The 14,863-nt window shown below is 36.2% G+C and overlaps 1 pseudogene; it reads right to left on the reverse strand.

Annotated features, from left to right (window-relative positions):
- Positions 1-12,387: 12,387 nt before the first annotated feature.
- The window catches only part of LOC149180787 (uncharacterized), a 66,502-nt pseudogene continuing 64,026 nt past the window's right edge, over positions 12,388-14,863 (reverse strand).

Consider the following 14,863-nt stretch of genomic DNA (forward strand, 5'->3'; position numbering starts at 1 on the left):
ATTTTGATGACAAATATGTTTATCGCTCAAGGTTAAGACTGGTTGTTGATGGGCTAATTTCAATATCTCATCGGCTAAATGAGATATGTGAGAATGCTAACTTTACTACATTATGGTGGATTAGTTAGATATTTGTCTTGTTGGTTCTAAATTTGAATCTTATAATTTTCGTTGCCCTCAATATGTTCAATTTGAAGTTCAAATAACACTCACTTTGTGGCTGAAATGTTGGATACTTCTATGGTGCACACATGCTAAACTCGAAGAGCTTATTTGCTAGACATTTTCACTCACATTTGTGGGTTGTTTTGTGCACTTAATATGTTGATGGTAATTTCAATTTATTAAGTCAATTTCCAAATACATCTAATGATTTCATGTCTAAATACATCTAATGGTGTCATGATTTGTAGTGCATGGTGAATGGTTAATGGTGTCAAACCAATGAACTAGATTGATTTATTGTGAGTTTGAAAAATTCACTTGATCTATCCATGGGCATAAAAATTTCAGCAATTTGCTTTTGATCATCAAGGAAAGATTTACATTTTTTTTTGGGCTCATATTTTAAATCACAACCAACATTATTTTCATTGGAAACTTCACAATTCTTGAATTTAAAGGTCTTATTTTGGCTCTTCATCAATCATGTCTTGTAATGTCAGGTTCCAATGGCACTTCTCCCTATCAGGATTCAAAGGCTTCACCACTCTCCCTATCAGGATCTTCAATATATTCCTATTTTTGGGGTGCAAACAAGTCTTCAAATGCTTCATTACTGTATTCTAGCTCTACAATATCACGCAATAAAAAAACTGTGTTGGTACCCTATTGAAGAATTATTCTAGGGATTGTCACCATGGTTAACATTGTAGATTTGAGATATTTTACTTCAAAAATGACAACAAAAAATTCAATGTTTCATATTTATCCTTGAGTTTAGTTGCCAAAGGACCCAAGGGGTTGTTTTGATTTACAGTCACAAAGGCATATACTTCTTTTTTCTTTTAATTGTAAATACAAATCTGAAACAAGGCATACAAATTTTGTAACTAATTGCATGGACAAGATATTGAGTAGAATGCAAACCTTCATTTTTAGCATTCTTGGCCCAAACTCAAACCTTGATATGTCATTATAAATCCTATCATATTTAACCCTATCTATATTGGTTCCTTTCTTGCTGATATTTTTAGTTACATTCACATCTCTTTTCATTGTGTCAAAGACAAGAAACAAATAAATGGAAATGTAATGACTATAATTGATCTTTCTATCATGTCTTATCAACTCTACTCCCTCTAAATCTTCAAGAAATAGAGATTGATACTTTTGACCATTTTTTTTATTATGAAATAAATTTACATTTATTATGAAATATAACATTTAATGCTATATTATATAGATCTCTAGGATAAATTTTGCACCATACTACGAGTTCTTTTGGTGCATATCTCACACTATATATGAAATATAGCAGAAAATTCAAATGTTAAAACAAATTTTGTCCATAATGCTAAACAACTACGTTGCCACGATGTACCTTCAAACATTTCCAGTCTAGGAATAAACTTAGTTTATTCCATAAGATTGATGAGATTTACACCAGGAAATTAGAAGAAAAACCTTTCAAGCATTAATCCAATAAATAATACAATCAAGAAGGCATACATATTATTTAGAGCAATTTGGTCTATTTCCCTTGAATCCTTTCCTTCCTTAGCAAAAAAAAAAATCCCACTTTAAACTAGTCACAATCATTACATGTGTGACATTTTTTATGATGACTGCTACAATGCAGTCCATAGACCTATATTTTTCTTGGGAAAAAACAATATTTTCCTTCATGAACTAAAATAAAAACACATTTTGCATATACAACTATAGTGCATTCCCTAGGATCTTCCTAGATCCTACATGTGGCTAGTATGACCAGTAAAATATAAACCTTGTGGGTTTTACAAAAATATGTTTGCAAAACTGCAACAATATATGTTATTGAAACAACCTAACAAAATGTCTAACATTGTGAAATTAAGCACCCATCATAATGTAAGAATAATCTAATCTAAAAATATTAAAATAAAATTAGTAGAGTTCATAAAAAATAATTAATATGTACATAAAGAAATGTAATGCTATTCATATAATCAACCATGGTCATCTACAACATGTTCCTCCAAAAAAGGCCAGTGGTAAAACTAGTAATGTTCAGTCCCCGTAAGTTTAGTCACCTACCAAATCCCCCCATCCAAGTGTAGGCCTTCTTTAGAGAGCCAGTCAACAATCCTGTTTCGTTTCCTGTAAGCATGATTACAACAAAGAAACATATGCATTTTTCAGTCGAAAAATATCCAACATAATATGAGAAATGGAAATGTTATGACACACTTGAGTGGAATTGACCCAATTCACCACTAGAAGTGAATCACCGAACATTTGAAGTTGTTCACAACCCTTTTCCAAAGCTTAAAGATTTGCAGGCTAAAATTTCGGCCCAGTTGTTAGAACCCCTCCCAAGTACCAAAATAACATGAAAGGAATGTTGTTTTGTGAGATATAGCACAAACCTCCCTCCACAGAAAGCGCCCTCTGCCGGAGATGCGCCGTCAAAATAACCCTAAAGAGAATTAACATCTGGTGTCTCAACCATGAAATTTCTTCCATGTGCAACAGGCCGAGACTGAGGGTACTAAGCTAAAATGGATATGCTATTTACAACAACTTGAACCAAATAAGATAGAATGTCTTGCAAAACTGCTTTGTTTTTGTCCAACCATATGCCCCAACATAGGAGAAGTGGTAAGGCTAAAACATAACTGGTAGATCTTTCATCAACCCAAGCCTTCCGAATGTTCGTGAAAGAAACCCCTTCCTAGATACAAGCATCACCTAGGACACCCCTACATGAAGTCCAAACTTGTTTGGAAAACGTACAATGAACAAATAAATGTTCAATCAATTTAGCGTTGTCCCTATAGAGTATGCACCAACCCGACCTGATTTTGTGGTGCATTTACATCACATCCCATGTTGGAACAATGCCAAAAATAATACACCATGCAAATAACCAATATTTGGATGGGCATTTTGTTTTCCAAAGTACACGCCACCACCATTCCAGATCAACATCCTAAGCCAATAGATTTAGTTGAACATAACTAGATTTTGGGTTGTAGAAACCATGTAGAGTCACAAACCATACAAGTTCATCCTTAGAGGTCGTGAGTCTAATGTGAGAGGTGTACAAAGAATTTATATAGTTGGCCCACTCCACCTTGAACAATCCATTTAAATTTAACATGTCCGCCGACTTCTAGCCTTGTCGCTAAAGGGTCATACGTTCAAGGTTGTTTATGTGAGAAACTCGAGAGATACCCGGATCCTAAAGCCAACCAATAAGATGTTGAGATAATAAATTACTGTTATTTCTTCCTAGCCATGGGTCCATGCCTAGCTGAACCCTAGTCCCATTCCAAATCCTCTAAGACAACCTAGTAGAAATCAAATAAAAGGAGTTTAAGAACACCCTCCACACAACCAGAATATTTTGTCTTGGTTTGTCTAGGATATGAATCCAATCATCCAAATATGTACAGAGAAATATATTTATAGAGAATAACTCGGGTCCACAAGCTATTTGTATACAAAAGATGACATTATAGTTAGGGCCTTTGAGAACAAGAATATGTTTTTAAGACCCCAACCACCAAGCAGCTTTGGCACAACCCAATGAAGAGCATATTGTTCTTGTGTATCCACCCATAAAAACTTGAAGCATATCCTCCTTACCTATTCCAGAACACCTTTGGGAATCCATGCAGAGACATCTAATAACCTGTGATGGCTTCAAGAATAGATTTGACTAAGACCAAACAACCCACCCTTGAGAGCCAATGAAAACTCCAACATTTTAACCTTTTATCCAACTTTGAAATAAACCATTTCCAGTCACCCTTCTTGTAACAATTCAACTTGAGGTGGAAACCTAAGTATCTGAGTCCCACCTCAAGAGATGAGACCTCATATGTAAACTTTGTGTTAATATTCTAAATATCCAAATCATTTAGATTGAAAATGGAAATAGAGGACTTCCAATCATTTATTACCATTCCCGTGGCCTTGCTAAACAAAAGGAGTATTTCCTAAAGTTTTATAAGAACACGATTATCCCCATTGCAGAAAATAAGGATGTATTATAAAAAAAGAATATGTGTAATCGTGATAAATTGTGTGACAACCACACCTTTAAAGTCTCCCCTCCCTTTAGCCTCAACAATCATATGACTCAAGCCTTTTTCAACCAACAAGAATAAAATCAGAGAGAGATGGAAACCCTATCTTAGTCTCGGATGAACAGAAAAAAAGGGATGTCGAGTCGTTGATAAGGACAAAAAATGAGATAGACATCACACAACATAATCTAAGCTATAAACAAAACCTAAAACCCGACATGAGTAAGAAGGAGGTGTAAATAGATCCAATTTACCCTATTATTAGCCTTATATAGATTAAGTTTTATAACCACCCCTTTTGCTTTTAAAATTTTGATACTGTGTAGGCACTCATGTGCTACACCTATAGGTTCATGTATTTTCTCTAAAATGGATATGCTATTTGCAACAACTTGAACCAAATAAGATAGAATGTCCTGCAAAACTGCTATGTTGTGGGCCAACCATATGCCCCAACATAGGAGAAGTGGTAAGGCTAAAACATAACTGGTAGATCTTTCATCAACCCAAGCCTTCCAAATGTCTGTGAAAGAAACCACTTCCCAGATACAAGCATTACCTAAGACACCCCTAAATGAAGTCCAAACTTGTTTGGAAAACGTACAATGAACAAATAAATGTTCAATCAATTTAGCGTTGTCCCTATAGAGTATGCACCAACCCGACCTGATTTTGTGGCGCATTTACATCACATCCCATGTTGGAACAATGCCAAAAATAATACACCATGCAAATAACCAATATTTGGATGGGCATTTTGTTTTCCAAAGTACACGCCACCACCATTCCAGATCAACATCCTAAGCCAATAGATTTAGTTGAACATAACTAGATTTTGGGTTGTAGAAACCATGTAGAGTCACAAACCATACAAGTTCACCCATAGAGGTCGTGAGTCTAATGTGAGAGGTGTACAAAGAATTTATATAGTTGGCCCACTCCACCTTGAACAATCAATTTAAATTTAACATGTCCGCCGACTTCCAGCCTTGTCGCCAAAGGGTCATACGTTCAAGGTTGTTTATGTGAGAAACTCGAGAGATACTCGGATCCTAAAGCCAACCAATAAGATGTTGAGATAATAAATTACTGTTATTTCTTCCTAGCCATGGGTCCATGCCTAGCTGAACCCTAGTCCCATTCCAAATCCTCTAAGACAACCTAGTAGAAATAAAATAAAAGGAGTTTAAGAACGCCCTCCACACAACCAAATATTTTGTCTTGGTTTGTCCAGGAGATGAATCCAATCATCCAAATATGTACAAAGCACTATATTTATAGAGAATAACTCGGGTCCACAAGCTATTTGTATACAAAAGACGACATTGTAGTTAGGGCCTTTGAGAACAAGAATATGTTTTTAAGACCCCAACCACCAAGCAGCTTTGGCACAACCCAATGAAGAGCATATTGTTCTTGTGTATCCACCCATAAAAACTTGAAGCATATCCTCCTTACCTATTCCAGAACACCTTTGGGAATCCATGCAGAGACATCTAATAACCTGTGATGGCTTCAAGAATAGATTTGACTAAGACCAAACAACCCACCCTTGAGAGCCAATGAAAACTCCAACATTTTAACCTTTTATCCAACTTTGAAATCAACCATTTCTAGTCACCCTTCTTGTAACAATTCGACTTGAGGTGGAAACCTAAGTATCTGAGTCCCACCTCAAGAGATGAGACCTAATATGGAAACTTTGTGTTAATATTCTAAATATCCAAATCATTTAGATTGAAAATGGAAATAGAGGACTTCCAATCATTTATTACCATTCCCGTGGCCTTGCTAAACAAAAGGAGTATTTCCTAAAGTTTTATATGAACACGATTATCCTCATTGCAGAAAATAAGGATGTATTATAAAAAAATAAGATGTGTAATTGTGAGAGATTGTGTGACAACCACACCTTTAAAGTCTCCCCTCCCTTTAGCCTCAACAATCATATGACTCAGGCCTTTTTCAACCAACAAGAATAAAAGCAGAGAGAGATTGAAACCCTATCTTAGTCTCGGATGAGCAGAAAAAAAGGGATGTCGAGACGTTGATAAGGACAAAAAATGAGATAGACATCACACAACATAATCTAAGTTATAAACAAAACCTAAAACCCGACATGAGTAATAAGGAGGTGTAAATAGATCCAATTTACCCTATTATTAGCCTTATATAGATTAAGTTTTATAACCACCCCTTTTGCTTTTAAAATTTTGATACTGTGTAGGCACTCCTATGCTACACCTATAGGTTCATGTATTTTCGCTAAAATGGATATGCCATTTGCAACAACTTGAACCAAATAAGATAGAATGTCCTGCAAAACTACTTTGTTGTGTGCTAGCCATATGCCCCAACATAGGAGAAGTGGTAAGGCTAAAACATAACTGGTAGATCTTTCATCAACCCAAGCCTTCCGAATTTCCGTGAAAGAAACCCCTTCCCAGATACAAGCATCACCTAAGACACCCCTACATGAAGTCCAAACTTGTTTGGAAAACGTACAATGAACAAATAAATGTTCAATCAATTTAGTGTTGTCCCTATAGAGTATGCACCAACCCGACCTGTTTTTGTGGCACATTTACATCACATCCCATGTTGGAACAATGCCAAAAATAATACACCATGGAAATAACCAATATTTGGATTGGAATTTTGTTTTTCAAAGTACACGCCACCACCATTCCAGATCAACATCCTAAGCCAATAGATTTAGTTGAACATAACTAGATTTGGGGATGTGGAAACCATGTAGAGTCACAAACCATACAAGTTCATCCTTAGAGGTTGTGAGTCTAATGTGAGAGGTGTACAAAGAATTTATATAGCTGGCCCACTCCACCTTGAACAATCCATTTAAATTTAACATGTCCGCCGACTTCCAGCCTTGTCGCCAAAGGGTCATACGTTCAAGGTTGTTTATGTGAGAAACTCAAGAGATACCCGGATCCTAAAGCCAACCAATAAGATGTTGAGATAATAAATTACTATTATTTCTTCCTAGCCATGGGTCCATGCCTAGCTGAACCCTAGTCCCATTCCAAATCCTCTAAGACAACCTAGTAGAAATCAAATAAAAGGAGTTTAAGAATGCCCTCCACACAACCAGAATATTTTGTCTTGGTTTGTCTAGGAGATGAATCCAATCATCCAAATATGTATAGAGCAATATATTTATAGAGAATAACTTGGGTCCACAAGCTATTTGTATACAAAAGACGACATTGTAGTTAGGGCCTTTGAGAGCAAGAATATGTTTTTAAGACCCCAACCACCAAGCAGCTTTGGCACAACCCAATGAAGAAAATATTGTTCTTGTGTATCCATCCATAAAAACTTGAAGCATATCCTCCTTACCTATTCCAGAACACCTTTGGGAATCCATGCAGAGACATCTAATAACCTATGATGGCTTCAAGAATAGATTTGACTAAGACCAAACAACCCACCCTTGAGAGCCAATGAAAACTCCAACATTTTAACCTTTTATCCAACTTTGAAATCAACCATTTCCAGTCACCCTTCTTGTAACAATTCGACTTGAGGTGGAAACCTAAGTATCTGAGTCCCACCTCAAGAGACGAGACCTCATATGGAAACTTTGTGTTAATATTCTAAATATCCAAATTATTTAGATTGAAAATGGAAATAGAGGACTTCCAATCATTTATTACCATTCCCGTGGCCTTGCTAAATAAAAGGAGTATTTCCTAAAGTTTTATAAGAACACGATTATCCCCATTGTAGAAAATAAGGATGTATTATAAAAAAAGAAGATCTGTAATCGTGAGAAATTGTGTGACAACCACACCTTTAAAGTCTTCCCTCCCTTTAGCCTCAACAATCATATGACTCGGGTCTTTTTCAACCAACAAGAATAAAAGCAGAGAGAGATGGAAACCCTATCTTAGTCTTGGATGAGCAGAAAAAAAGGGATGTTGAGCCGTTGATAAGGACCAAAAAATGAGATAGACATCACACAACATAATCTAAGTTATAAACAAAACCTAAAACCCGACATGAGTCAGAAGGAGGTGTAAATAGATCCAATTTACCCTATTATTAGCCTTATATAGATTAAGTTTTATAACCACCCCTTTTGCTTTTAAAATTTTGATACTGTGTAGGCACTCCTGTGCTACACCTATAGGTTCATGTATTTTCCTACCCTCAAGGAAACCAAATTTTTCCTAAGAAATGCATCTTGAGAGGATAGGTTTAATCTTCCATGCTATAACCTTGGAAATAACCTTGTATTCTTAATTTCATAAATAAATTGGTAGAAACTCTTCAAAATATGTGGGGTTGTCGACTTTTGGAATCAAAGCAATGAAGGTTGAATTGAAGGCAGTGTAAATCCTACCTCCACCTTTGGCTTCGTTGATCACCCTGAGAAGGCGTGAGCCCACAATGTCATAGTAAGCAGTGAAAAATTCCACTGTGTAGCCATCCCACCTTGGGATATTATACTTTTGGAAGCTAGCAAGAACAAACTTTAGTTCCTCTTCTGAGACAACCTTTATCAAATACCTGTTATCATCATCCTCCACAAATATTGGAAATATTTTTTCCACTTGGATAGATTCAACAATATTAGTTCCTGCTGGTTCAGAAAAACAATTCTTTGAAGTGATCCATACCAAGAGAAGCCAGAACTTCAAAAGATGTAACCACATTACTCGCAGGCCCCTCCATACTCCAAATTGTGTTTGCAATCTTTCTCCCCTTTGAGCATGAATGAAATAATTTTGTATTTTCATCACCACTATCAAGCCAATGACATGACTCTTAAGCCTCCATGTAACCTCCCTAGAGTCTAGAATCTCCTTCCTTTGTGAATTTAGACTGAAGAAAAGATCCCTGGAAGCTTCTGTATTGAAGCCCATCCCATTTGTGATAGAAAATACCTCAATCTATTATTTAATATCCACCAGAGCTTCATCCTCCTCCTTTCTAATCTTGGCCGACCAATCCTTCGTCAAGGATTTAATGGTTTTCAGGTTTATCATGAAATGTGAGGCCGCTCGAGAGGCCCAAGCCCTCGACATTAAGGCGCCAATTTTTCCTGAAAAGATATGAAAAGCTCTGAACTATAAGCCATCAGGAGTTCATTTTGAAAGGGCTGGTAGGATTTTGTGAGATGCCCTTGAATTAAAAAAGTGGGGATATGATCAGAAACACCTTCGGTGCCTAACCACTAATGGAGAAGGGGGAAATGATGAATCAAATGTTTCAAAATTAAAAAAGGGTCCAATATTTTAGCTATATTACTCCAAGTAGGCATAATACGACCGAGAACTAAATCAAAGAAATTCTTAGATATAAAATGGTTTGAGAAAAAAATGGACAAAGGATCAACTCTGGTATATACACCCCAAGATTATGTCTCTCACATAGAAAAGTTCAAATCACCACCCACAATAAAAATATCCCAATAAAACATATATTTGCTGAAAAAACCATTCTAGAATCCCACCCGGTCCTCATGAGGCCCTTAAATATTGATCAAGGTGAAAGTAAAATCCAATTATAGGGAAAAACCCGAGATGCCTAAGCTAGAATGAAAGCTACAATAATTTTCCACCTGGAACTTCTTGGTGTCCCATCCTAATGCCAATCCCTTGGAACATCCACAAACATAAACAACAACACATTTCTAGGTAGGAAGAGTGGATTCTAAATAATTGGAGATAAACACCCCATCCCCTCAGGTTTCTTGAAGGAAAATGATATCAAGATGTTCAACGTGAAACAAACAACTCAAGGAAAGGTTTTTGGGCAAAATTGCCAAACCACTGCAATTGAATGATGACACCTTCATTTGTGCACCCCACATAGGGGGAAAAAGATCTAAGTGCCCCATCAATAGATATAGACATAGACAATTTTAAGACCACAGGATCGATGCACATAGTGCTAGGATCCATAGAGCCTAATGACGCTGGAGGGTCCCCCACTAACCCATCTTCTGAAACACCCCTATCATCTTGTACCACCCTTTCTTTAGCACATTGTTTTTTGGAGGTCAAGGCCGAGCTGACACCATGTTTAAAGAGGAATCTGCAAATTTGGACTAGATGTCCATATTTTTGGCACCTCTGGCAGTGGAAGGGAAGCCCTTCATAAGCAAGGATTTGAAGCTGATCCCCTTCAAAACCTATGTTCATAGTATCATGTGATTTCTTTACGAGGTCCAAATTGACCAGTGTGTGAGCCATAATTAGGTCCCTCATCTGCTGGAATGAATAATCAACCTCCAAAGAATAGCCCAAACTCTTCCCCAAGTTTGTAAAACTTTGGGGATTCCGTATGTGGGTTGGAAACTCTGAAAGGCGAACCCACACAGGGAACACATTTAGTCTCTCCATACTGGCATTGAATGTGGGAGTCCAAAATTTAAAAATGATAGGCGTAGAATCAATGGACCAAACTGTATTTGCTACTATTATAGCCACCTCATGTGATTTGAAGATAAGTTGTATCCAACCTTTAGCGAACATAAAAGTTTATGGGATATCTAAAACCCTCATGCAGATCATCTAATCTCTCTAAGAAAATATGGTCTCTTTACCAAGTTTATGCCCATGGCCACGACGAACCAAGTTTATTACCACCATGTGAAAGCATATGAGTAGTGTTAATATTTAACTGGCATACCATTAGAGAAGAAAATGACACGCGGGCTGAAAAGACTAAGGAACCCCAACTTGTAAGTGGTACACCGGCCATGATAAACCACTAGAGATTTAAAAATCCCTCTCGATACTACCAAGATGCTTATGGCCTCCATCACCACAAGGAGTGAAAATGTCAGACCTAGAAAATATGGAGCTTCAATGCAGAGTCACAGAGTTGTAGTCCACTTGGTCGAGGTCCGCCATGATAACCTCAGAAATGCTGGCAGATCAACACAAGCACCACAAAATCCACGAAAGAAGGATAAACAAAACCATTCATTAGTGTAAATGCTGCACTAAGTAAAAATCATACCATTGTAAGGTAAAACCCAACACTTAAAGGATAGTAACACAGGAGAACATGGAGCCTCTGTACCGCCGAAGAATATAATATTATTCTAGTAGAAAAGTGACCGCCTAGAGACAATAACTGATAAGAGGAAGGGAGTCATTCGTCCCCACAGAATATAGTAGCGACCTAACTTTCACAATAAGAACCAAAGTTTTTGATGCTATAGAGCCCAGGAAACAATCCATCTACAATGAACCGCCATGGGATTATCCTCGAAGTTGAACTAGGGTTTCCCAAATTAAGTTTCTTCCACAGTCCATAGAACTATTACTTATTGTTATTCTTCAATTCACCTTGCATAGGAAACAAATCTAAGAATCTATAGTTACCTTCTTAGAAACAAAAATAGAGATTCCCTTTGCTACAAGAGGAAAGAAGAAAATAAAATATTGGACACCATTAAGTTCCAGCCTAAGTCATTCTAGAAATTTTTTCCATCAGAATCTATTTTCCAATTTCCTATTCCCAAACGTGGTATTCCTATACATCTAAACTTAATAATTTTTCGAATCATAGTTACCGATCTTGTAGGTCAAACTTGTGACCTGCAGGGTTGAGTGAATTTTCTTACCAAAAAAGTATTTCCAATTCACTGACTTAGATTTGACCCATAAGTACTTGTAAATCATTGAGCAGGTCAATTGGTTTGGTTCATTAAATAAAAAAAAATTCAATGGACTTAGTTAGAAATCCCACTAAAGAGCCATCTCAAAAGAACTGATGTGTTTTTTGTACTTTTCCCAAGTTGAATCAAACTCTTCACTATTTTTCTTGGGGAGTTTCTTTCCCAGTGAAATCTTGTAATTATGTTCCTAACTAGAATGACCAACTTTCAATGTAGTTAGGCTGCCAACATGCCATTTCATTTTTGATCAGTTGATTCTTAATAAATAAAATGGGAGTTCTACACTTTACAACAACATTTCTCATTAAATTGGACAACTGTTTTTAGAGTTGTGGCTATAAAGTTGTTTTCAATGAAGAAATATGGCAACACTACAATACTATTTTCAAATTAGAGCCACTAATTTCTAAACCAAAAAGGAACTATACAATGTTTATTTTCTTTGGCATTTTAAGTTGCAGAAATTCAGGGACCAAATTCAATATCCTCGACTTTCTAGTCCATAACGTTGTGCTTACATATGGGGAACAAGTTAGAGTGATTTAAAAAATATTTTTCCCCACATGGGTTATGAAAAGCATGATTAAGGATATGATCTAGTCACCATATTCATATTCACACTGGCTTATTGCACATTTCTCAATTTCATCTGTTGATCCTTGGCTAAACTTATTTCCATTGAAAGTTAATATTGTCATAGAGTTCACTATTTTGGCAGGAGCCACACACTTAACATTTTCCAGTTAAACAAGAGACTATAAAAAATACCAACAATAGGCCCCAAATATTAGTGATATTAAAATTTAATCTCAAATTGGAAACTAGAAAAACTCATGACTACCTAACCCTTTCTACCACTAATGTCCACTCACTCCAACTAGTTTCTTAAATATACACATTCCAATGATAGAAAAAATCATTTTATCATGTTGGTTGATCTATTGATGGTGCAAATATTTTATGTCTATCCTTTTGTATGCAGAAATATTCTTAGTTCTAAATATACATCGCCCAGGTTGATGGCCTAACTTATTTTCCTATTCAATAAATTTCCAAACTATGCAAACTATTTATCAAACATAATGAGATATACAAGTCTAATGGAAACTATGGCATGTTTGTAAAAGACCAAGGAACAAACCCTAATCATGTATGTACAATAATTCATTTATTATAAACGTTGGGCATTGTCATGTTGTTTTTCCCCAAGAAAATATCAGAATTTTTTTATAAAATAAGGTGAAAATTACACTTTGCAATGTGGTGTAGTGCATTCAAAAATAGACCATCAATACAAAAACAACCATCCATCATAAACAGCCCCAAAAAGGTCAGGTCTGAAATCCTTCTTAGTTCTACATCTGAGTATAGTCAATACACATAAATATCTCCATAAAACACATCAATATATACCCTCCTTTAACAGAAGGAGGATAAAAAATATAGACATGCCATAAAGTTTGTAATAAGACATAAATTTTAAGCCTACAACTGGTCCATCCCCAGGCGTTTTATGAAAGACCTATGGTAAAAATCAAATTGTGCATCCCCATTCTATTCTATGATCTTCCAAGTACTATGGGCTTGTTGCGCCCCTACTTTGGAAAGGTCATCTTCCATAGAGTTCCTTTCCCTATAAATATGAGAACAAGAGATTTGGTCAAAAATGCCTTTAAAATATACAACTTCCTCCAACATGGGAATGAATGTGTGCACATGAGATCTAGAAGCTTCATTAAACCAATTAATAAAAATTATGGAATCACAAAAAATCTAGAGTTCTCTACTTTCTTTTCAATAACAAACAATAACAAAAGATTTAGACTGTATAGTTTAGCAAAATTGTTTGAGCTCCGACCCAAGACTATTTGAAGTTTGGAATATGGTTTTCATGTAAATATAGAGAAATACCTTCCCCACATTGGCCATTAGCTCGAGAAGCATTGTCAAAGTATGCCTAAGGATGAGTTCTATTCATCACTTCAAGATAAGTATGCCTTGACCTATATGAATCACAAAAATCCTGAATCATATCATATAGTATTGATGAGTTTGTTGCCACTCTATCATGGGATGTAGCCTTATTCTAAAAAATAACGTGATTTGGGGCTAACCAAATCCCCTAGTTGATAATGGGTAAAAGATTTATAAGCTTCTTAGGAGAATCATTTTCCAATAAGGAGAGCCAAGAATCCAAACATGATAAAACCTGCCATATTAAATTCATATATATAGAAATACGAATGGTGCTCCACACAACACTGGTGAAAGGACATTCTAAAAAGAGATGGGTCACTATTTCTTCTGCCAATTTACAGAGAGGACACCAGCTCATCCCTAAGAAGAATCTTTTTTTTTTTTAATTCACTTGTAGGGAGCATATTTTCAAGAATACGCCATTCAAAGTGTCATGAATTCACTAGACAACTTAGCCTCCATAACTTCTTCCACCACCAAGCTAACTCTCTAGGTTCCTTGTCTTCCATGATAAAAATATAACTAGACTTGGGAGTATATTCCCTTTGGGAAGAATGGATCCAAAATAAAAGATCTTCCCTATTGCTCAATCGAAAATGGGATGCATTAGGTGATGTAGTGTAGTTTTTTCCATGGCCCCATCCAATAGCTGGCAAATTTTAGTTGAGCTATATCCATCCAACCTTGTGCCCAAAAGAATGTTTTATTTGGATCTGGCACCTGATTAGGAGTTATAAGCCCCCTTTCATGCAGTAAATCCACCAACTCCTGTGGAAGTATGTAATTTTCCCCACAACAAACCCAATCATCCTGACCAATTTTGACATGATACCCAAATCCAACCTTCCAGGTTAAACCCTATTCAATCACACAGAAAACTCAATAACAACGTACTAGGTAACATAGACATTTGGCTTGTGTTTGTTAGGGGATCTGTTACACAGTATTTTGTCACACCTCCTGCAATTCCCTGTGACATACCCCAAAGTTCCCA

The sequence above is a fragment of the Pinus tabuliformis genome, chromosome 3_2, assembly GCF_031772625.1.
Source record: "Pinus tabuliformis cultivar Carrire ecotype Pingquan chromosome 3_2, CPIR1, whole genome shotgun sequence".
NCBI classification, from domain to species: Eukaryota; Viridiplantae; Streptophyta; class Pinopsida; order Pinales; family Pinaceae; genus Pinus; species Pinus tabuliformis.